The sequence below is a fragment of the Phyllobates terribilis genome, unplaced genomic scaffold, assembly GCF_046119375.1.
Source record: "Phyllobates terribilis strain yellow unplaced genomic scaffold, ASM4611937v1 Scaffold_2__4_contigs__length_985480577, whole genome shotgun sequence".
NCBI classification, from domain to species: domain Eukaryota; kingdom Metazoa; phylum Chordata; class Amphibia; order Anura; family Dendrobatidae; genus Phyllobates; species Phyllobates terribilis.
Window position 1 is genome coordinate 611,952,810 of NW_027362762.1, and position 9,081 is coordinate 611,961,890.

Genomic DNA, 9,081 nt, shown 5'->3' on the forward strand with positions numbered 1-9,081 from the left:
GCAGACTGCCGGGGGGAGCCGCCTGAAAAATGCTCAAGTTTCCCATAGACTTACATTGGGCTCTTTCCTCGGGTCGAGCACCCGAGTATTCCAATTTGCTCGACCCGACCAACGAGTACCCGAGCATTTTAGTGCTCGCTCATCACTAATCATTACGCTTGTGTAATGATTTCAGGAAATTAAACGAAGTGTCGAAGTTTGACCTTTATCCAATGCCCATGGTGGATGAGCTGATTGAGAGACTGGGGCAGGCCCAGTACTTTACCACGCTCGATCCCACCAAGGGTTACTGGCAGGTACCTCTCACGGAATTAGCGAAGGAAAAGACCGCCTTCTTAACTCCGGAGGGTCTATATCACCATGTGGTCTTACCTTTTGGGTTACATGGGGCCCCGGCTACATTCCAGAGGCCGATGGACATACAGTACAGTCCAAAAGTTTGGAGACACCTTCTCATTTAAAGATTTTTCTGTATTTTCATGACTATGAAAATTGTACATTCACACTGAAGGCATCAAAACTATGAATTAACACATGTGGAATTATATACTTAACAAAAAAGTGTGAAATAACTGAAAATATGTCTTATATTCTAGGTTCTTCAAAGCAGCAACCTGTTATGGTTATTTTTTTTTAATATCTAGATTCATTATTAATTAAGAAAATCAATTTATATAAACTATTCTATGTCTGAAGTTTTAGTGTAAGACTTAGATTGTGGAATGTCTGACTAAAATACTGGTTTCCTGTGAAGTCCCTGAGAAGGTTTTACCTTGGGCCAAGGGAAGTGTTTATTACTGATAGTCTAATTTCGGTTTCCTGTTCAGTTAACAATTGTATTTCCTTTTTGTCAAGCTAATAAATATGGTGAGTCTTTGTTGCCACACAGAAGACTCTACCTGCTGACAATGCATGTCGCATGTATTCTGTCTCTCTTCCTTCATCAATGAAGTACCTTAATTTGAATCTCACTGGCAATGTGAAGACCCTTTGCTGTCTATTCCAAAGTTCTCCTTAAACCAAAGAGGGTCTCCATAACAGTACATGGTGCCTGAAACCTGGGATTGTCATAACCGGACCTCCTCTGGACCCGTCAACAAGGATCTCTCTGGAAATTACTGAATATCATCCGCAGTATGTAATCCCTTGTATTAATAATAATTCAGTACTATCTAGAGGGCTCCAGGACGGGTAATTAGTGGTCCTAACAAGACAATCATTTTTTTGAACCCTTGCCAGTGATTGAATTTGTTGTTTTATATGTTCAATGTGGTTTTTAGATGTATAATTGATGATTGAATGACGGCTGAATGATAATTGAATGAGGTGATGAGTAACCAACCTTGCCCAGTGTGTCGGGATTAGGCACCTCCACAGTTCTTCTGTATATTTCAGGAGTCGGAGGATTGTTTTATGTTGTTTGTTTTGTCTACGTCATAAATGTCTGGTATGATATTGTAAACTATGAGGATCCTTGAATGTGGGACTGAATGATTTTTGTTTGACCAATAAGGGACTACTGTCTCTGCTTGATAAGGGATCCCGTTAGGTGTGTTCCTTCACGTGTGGTGGAGAGGAAAATCGGTCTGTAAGAGGATCAGGGAAGTGTGATTGCCTATAACAGAGGAATCCTTCATGGTAAGGTAGTACTCTGAGCGTATTGAATTCCCCTGTAAATTGATAAGGGAGCCCTCAAGAAAGGGGTAACTGAATGCAGTTTTTAGCCCGAATACAGCAGGGGGATTAATATCAGTGATTGTGCAGTGTGCATTGAATGATTGACGTATTGTTAAGTCATTTTTTATGAATCAGAATCGTTGTCCTCAGTGTCTGTGTTCTGTTTTGTGTAAGCTCAAGAGAGGGAAAATCATAGTAGCTGAAGTTCTTGCTTAGCTTGTATACCCAGACTGGGAAACATATAGTATAAAAAGTAACACTTATTACAGATATAACTGTCACGCAGTGCCTTTACAAGGTGTAGAAGGAAAACCTTTGAACTGGGAAATGTTATATGATCATGCAGAAATAATTGGAATAGTAAGTGGAGCAGTAGTGTAACGGGTCTGGGAGGTGGAACCTCTGAGCAACTATACAAAGGGGCAGTCCTTGTAAGGAAGCGGGTGGCTCCCAGAGAAGGCGGGCAGGTAGTCACGGCAAGTGACAGGTACAGTCTCTGGGTAGAAGGGCAGGAGGTCACGGCAAGTGACGGGGACAGTCTCTGGGTAGAAGGGCAGGAGGTCACGGCAAGTGACGGGGACAGTCTCTTGACAGGCGGATGGTCACAGCAAGTGACAGCAGGATAAGAGTCTCTAGACAGGCAGGTGGTCACGGCAAGTGACAGCAGGGAAAGAGTCTCTAGATAGGCTAGCAGGCAGGTAGCAGGTGAGCGCTCCCAGGTGAGCGGGCGAGAGTCGCTGGACAGGCAGGTGGTCACAACAAGTGACGGCAGAGCCTCCAGGTAGGCTAGCAGGCAGGTAGCAGGTGAGCGCTCCCAGGTGAGCGGGCGAGAGTCTCTGGACAGGCAGGTGGTCACGGCAAGTGACGGCAGAGCCTCCAGGTAGGCTAGCAGGCAGGTAGCAGGTGAGTGCTCCCAGGTGAGTGGGCAGGCAGATCCATAGACAGACTGACAGGTGTTGGAAGGCAGAATGTCGGACCGCAGGAATGCAAGAAGATGGACAGGAATCAGGTAGGTATCAAGCAGAGATCTGGCAGGTAACTGGCAGGTATCTGGTAACAGGACCTGAGGGCTGAAGCGGAGTTGAAAGGCTTTGCAACAACATTGCTCGGGCACCTCCATTTTGGCGGAGGTGCCTTATATATGGTGAGGTCCTCTGGCCATTGGCCGGGGACTCCTTAGGACGGCGCGCGCGGCCCCTTTAAGAGAGGGGGAGCGCGCGCGCCCTAAGCACAGAGGCCGGGAAGCAGCGCGCGCTGCCAGCAGAGCGGGAGGAAGCCGCGGGCACGAAGCGGAGATGTGAGGGGAACGGCGTCCCTGCCTAGCAGGAGGCAGGGACGCCGACGCTACAGTACCCCCCCTTTAGGCCCCCCTTTTTTAGGCCAGAGAGAAATTTATCAAGGATGAGAGGGGCATGGATGTTCTCCCGGGGCTCCCATGTTCTCTCCTCAGGACCAAACCCCTTCCAATCCACTAGAAAAAAGGACTTTCCTCTTACCCTTTTGGTGGCCAGAATGTTCTCTACCTCAAACTCGTTTTCAGCGGAAATCGGAGCAGGAGGCATACCTGTAGACTTGGAAAAAGAGTTAAGTACCACGGGTTTGAGTAGAGATACATGGAAGGAGTTAGGAATCCGCAAATTGGCCGGGAGTTTCAATTTATAGGCCACCGGATTGATTTGTTTGATAACTTCCAGTGGGCCGATGAACCGAGGCCCTAACTTGTAGGAAGGAATCTTGAGCCAGACATATTTGGACGAGAGCCAGACCTTATCTCCAGGACGGAATTGTGGTGGATCCAGATGTCTTTTGTCAGCCTGTTTTTTCATCCGCTCGGATGACTGAAGAAGTGCGGATCTGGTACTTTCTCAAATGGAGGAAAATTCGTTAACGAGAGATTCCGCAGCCGGATTGTCCACCGAGGTGGAGACGGGAAACAGGATCTGAGGATGCTGACTGAAGACTACAAAAATCGGGGATTTGGAGGAAGATTCGCTCTCGTGATTATTGTAGGAAAATTCGGCCCACGGTAAAAGATCCACCCAGTCTGAATAGTGAGCATTAACAAAGTGCCAGAGGAAACTGGTTAAAATTTGGTTGATCCGTTCTACTTGGCAATTGGACTGTGGGTGATAAGCAGAAGAAAAGTCCAAGGTGACCCCCAGCAGTTTACACATGGCTCGCCAAAAGCGAGAGGTGAACTGAACCCCTCGGTCGGATACGATGTGGAGAGGAAGACCATGAAGACGGAAGACATGATGGATAAAGTCTTTAGCTAACTCTGATGCAGACGGGAGACCCAGCAGGGGAATAAAGTGAGCCATTTTGGAAAAGCGGTCAGCGACCACCCATATGACCGTACAACCGGCAGAGACAGGGAGGTCCGTTATAAAGTCCATAGCTATATGCTGCCACGGGGCAGCAGGTACAGGAAGAGGAAGGAGACGGCCGGCTGGCAGATGTCTCGGAACCTTGTTGCGGGCGCAGGACACACAGGCTGAAACAAAGTCTATTACGTCCTTGTGCAGGGTAGGCCACCAGTAATGCTGGGTAATAAGCTGGAGGGTCTTTTTCTGACCAGCGTGGCCAGCTAGCTTGGACGAGTGTCCCCAGTGTAGAACCTTCTCACGATCAGGTACAGTTACGAACGTCTTACCGGGTGGAAGACGATTTACAGTCATGGCCAAAAGTATTGAGAATGAGACAAATAGTAATTTTTCCAAAGTTTACTGCTTCATTTTTTGTAATGGCAATTTGCATATACTCCTGAATGTCAGAGAGTGATTAGCTTAACAGCAATTACTGTACTTGCAAAGTCAATATTTGCCCAGAAAATGAACTTTAACCCCCAAAACACATTTCAACATCATTGCAGTCCTGCCTTAAAAGGAGCATCTAACATCGTTTTAGTGATTGATCCATTAACACAGGTGTGGGTGTTGATGAGGACAGGGCTGGCGATCAATCAGTCATGATTAAGTAAGAATGACATCACTGGACACTTTAAAAGGAGGCTGGTTCTTGGTATCATTGTTTCTCTTCAGTTAACCATGGTTATCTCTAAAGAAACACGTGCAGCCATCATTGCACTGCACAAAAATGGCCTAACAGGGAAGAGTATCGCAGCTACAAAGATTGCACATCAGTCAACAAACTATTGCATCATCAAGAACTTCAAGGAGAGAGCTTCCATTGTTGTCAAAAAGGCTCCAGGGCGCCCAAGAAAGACCAGCAAGCGCCAGGACCGTATCTTAAAACTGTTTCAGCTGCGGGATCGGACTACCAGCAGTGCCGAGCTTGCTCAGGAATGGCAGCAGGCTGGTGTGAGTGCTTCTGCACGCACTGTGAGGCGGAGACTCTTTGAGCAAGGGCTGGTTTCAAGGAGGGCAGCAAAGAAGCCACTTCTCTCCAGAAAAAACATCAGGGACCGACTGATATTCTGCAAAAGGTACAGGGAGTGGACTGCTGAGGACTGGGGCAAAGTCATTTTCTCTGATGAATCCCCTTTTCGATTGTTTGGGACATCTGGAAAACAGCTTATTCGGAGAAGAAGAGGTGAGCGCTACCACCAGTCTTGTCTCATGCCAACTGTAAAGCATCCTGAAACCATTCATGTGTGGGGTTGCTTCTCAGCCAAGGGAATCGGCTCACTCACAGTCTTGCCTAAAAACACAGCCATGAATAAAGAATGGTACCAGAATGTCCTCCAAGAGCAACTTCTCCCAACCGTCCAAGAGCAGTTTGGCGCCCAACAATGCCTTTCCAGCATGATGGAGCACCTTGCCATAAAGCAAAGGTGATAACTAAATGGCTCATGGAACAAAACATAGAGATTTTGGGTCCATGGCCTGGAAACTCCCCAGATCTTAATCCCATTGAGAACTTGTGGTCAATCATCAAGAGACGGGTGGACAAACAAAAACCAACAAATTCTGGCAAAAAGCAAGCATTGATTATGCAAAAATGGACTGCTCTCAGTCAGGATTTGGTCCAAAAGTTGATTGAGAGCATGCCAGGGAGAATTACAGAGGTCTTGAAGAAGAAGGGGCAACACTGCAAATATTGACTTTCTGCATTAACTCATTCTAACTGTCAATATAACCTATTGGTACTCATAATATGATTGCAATTATATTTCTGTATGTGATATAAACATCAGACAAACACTAATAAAAACCAGAAGCCAGCAGATCATGTGAAAATATAATTTTGGCGTCATTCTCAAAACTTTTGGCCATGACTGTAGATTCACGGGGGCCACCTGCATTACTTTGGCGGGGTCGATTATGTGTTTAGGCTCCTCCTCAAGATCAGAGACCAAAAAGGATCGGAACAAGGCATCAGCTTTGATGTTTTTGTCAGCCGGGCGAAAATGAAGAATGAAATTAAAGCGGGCGAAGAACAAGGACCACCGGGCTTGGCGCGGGTTAAATCTCTGGGCACTCTGGAGGTAAGCCAAGTTCTTGTGGTCCGTGTAAATTATTACCGGGTGAAGAGCCCCCTCGAGAAGGTAACGCCACTCCTCCAGTGCCAGCTTAATGGCCAACAATTCTCGGTCTCCTATAGAATAATTGCGCTCAGAAGAGGAGAAGAGTTTGGAGAAGAAGCCGCAGGTTACCATTCTTCCGGAAGACGACTTTTGGGTAAGTACCGCTCCGGCTCCGGAGGAGGAAGCGTCGACTTCTAGGAAGAATTGTTTGTTGCCGTCCGGACGATGCAGCACAGGGGAGGAGGAAAAAGCTTGTTTTAAGGAAAGGAAGGCCTCCTCTGCTTCGGGCGACCATTCTCTGGGATTAGCGCCCTTACGGGTGAGCGCCGAGATAGGGGCAGTCCGGGAAGAGAAGTGCGGAATGAAGAGGCGGTAGTAGTTGGCGAAGCCCAGGAACCGCTGAATAGCCTTCAACCCCTCTGGTCGGGGCCACTTCTGGATGGCAGACAGTTTCTCAGGATCCATTCGTAGGCCGGTCTGAGAGATTATGTAGCCCAGAAACGGAAGCGAGGTTTGCTCAAAGAGGCACTTCTCATATTTAGCGTAGAGGTGGTTCTGCCTGAGCCTGAGCAGGACCTGACGAACGTCCCTCCGGTGAGTGAGAAGATCCGGAGAGAAGACCAACATGTCGTCCAGGTACACCACCACGCAGGAGTAGAGAAGGTCACGGAAGATGTCATTGACCAGCTCTTGAAAGACGACGGGAGCGTTACAGAGACCGAAGGGCATTACCAGATATTCATAGTGGCCGTCCCGGGTGTTAAATGCCATCTTCCATTCATCCCCCTGACGGATACGGACCAGATTATACGCCCCATGGAGGTCCAGCTTGGTGAAGATTCTAGCCCCCCTCAGACGGTCAAATAATTCAGGAATGAGCGGAAGGGGGTATTTATTTTTCACTGTGATCTGGTTAAGGCCTCTATAGTCTATACAGGGACGGAGTGAGCCGTCCTTCTTTTTGACGAAGAAGAAGCCTGCTCCCGCCAGGGAGGTTCCGGATAAATCCCCGGGCCATATTCTCCTCAATATATTCAGACATGGACCGGGTCTCAGCAGCGGACAAAGGGTAAATACGCCCACGGGGAGGAGTAGTGCCGGGCATCAGGTCGATTGGGCAGTCGTATGGTCTATGAGGGGGTAATGTCTCTGCTTCACTTTTATTAAAGACGTCCGCAAAAGACCAATAGGGAACCGGTAGGCTGGGTAGATTGGCTGGGGTAGGAGAAGGACGAGCAGGATGAACGGGAACTAAACAAGTCTTATGGCAGTCCTGTCCCCAGCGAAGAACTTCTCCGGTCTGCCAATCAAGCACGGGTGCATGTCTCTGGAGCCAAGGTAGGCCTAGCAAGAGGGCGTGAGAGAGTCCAGGCAGAACATGGAAGAAGATGCTCTCAGAGTGCAGCATTCCCACCTGCAGAGTTATGGATTCGGTGATGAGTTGGATGGGATGTGGTAAGAGGCCCCCATCCACGGCGGCGACAGATAAGGGTACAGCCAGAGGTTTGGTGGGAATGCGGTATTTCTCTACCAGGGACTGAGAAATGAGATTTCCGGTAGCTCCAGAGTCAAGTTGAGCCAGTTCAAAATAACGGTTCTCCCCGCAGATGATAGAGACCGACAGCATTAGAGATGGAGAGGGTTTATTTCTGTCTAGGGCAACCTCTCTGAGCGATCCTAGACACAGGCGTTTCCCGACCTCTCCGGGCAGGAACGGATCCGATGCTCCTTACTGCCACAGTAGAAGCAGCTCCCCTCGGCACGGCGTAATTCTTGACGGGTCTTGACCATCTTGGTCTGGTCGACCTGCATAGGCTCGGGTGAGTGCGCCGGGGGAGTAACGGAGGAAGTGACGGGTCTCTGGAAGGTAGGGGCAAGGCGTGGAAACCTCCTCTCACGGGTGGACTCTTTGGTGCGCTCCTGGAACCGGATGTCAATCCGGGTGGCAAGTGTAATTAAGTCGTCGAGAGTGGTAGGAATGTCCCGACCGGCGAGTTCATCTTTAATACGGCCGGACAGACCCTCCCAGAAGACGGACACCAGGGCGTCGTTATCCGAGGCAAGCTCCGAAGCAAGGGTACAGAACCGTATGGCATATTGGCCAACGGTGAGACTTCCTTGGCGGAGGCGTAGCAGAGATGAGGCGGATGAGGTCCTATGTCCAGGTTCGTCGAAGACCTTCCGGAAAGCCGTGAGAAAGGCTGGCAGGTTGGACACCAGGGGGTCTCCTCTCTCCCATAGAGGATTTAGCCAAGCCAGCGCCTCCCCCGTGAGATGGGACATGATGAAGGCTACTTTGGCTTGGTCGGTGGAAAACTGGTGTGCCAACAGTTCGAAGTGCAGAGTGTACAGGTTAATGAAGCCCCGTGCCTGACCGGGTTCTCCGCCAAAGCGAGGCGGGGCGGTGAGGCGGGGACCGGTAAGAGATGCCATGGAATTGATGGGCAGCGACGCTGCCGGGGTAGGAGTCGTGCGACTGGAAGCAGGTCCCGAAGAGGTAGTCAGTGTGTCCAGGCGGGAGTTAACACTACGCAGGTGGTTCAGGATGGACTCCTGTTGGGACCTCTGACGGGAAAGTTCATGACATAGGTCCGAGAGCGAGGGAGCTTGGGTGCCACCGGGCTCCATGGACTGAGCAAACTGTAACGGGTCTGGGAGGTGGAACCTCTGAGCAACTATACAAAGGGGCAGTCCTTGTAAGGAAGCGGGTGGCTCCCAGGGAAGGCGGGCAGGTAGTCACGGCAAGTGACAGGGACAGTCTCTGGGTAGAAGGGCAGGAGGTCACGGCAAGTGACGGGGACAGTCTCTGGGTAGAAGGGCAGGAGGTCACGGCAAGTGACGGGGACAGTCTCTTGACAGGCGGATGGTCACAGCAAGTGACAGCAGGATAAGAGTCTCTAGACAGGCAGGTGGTCACG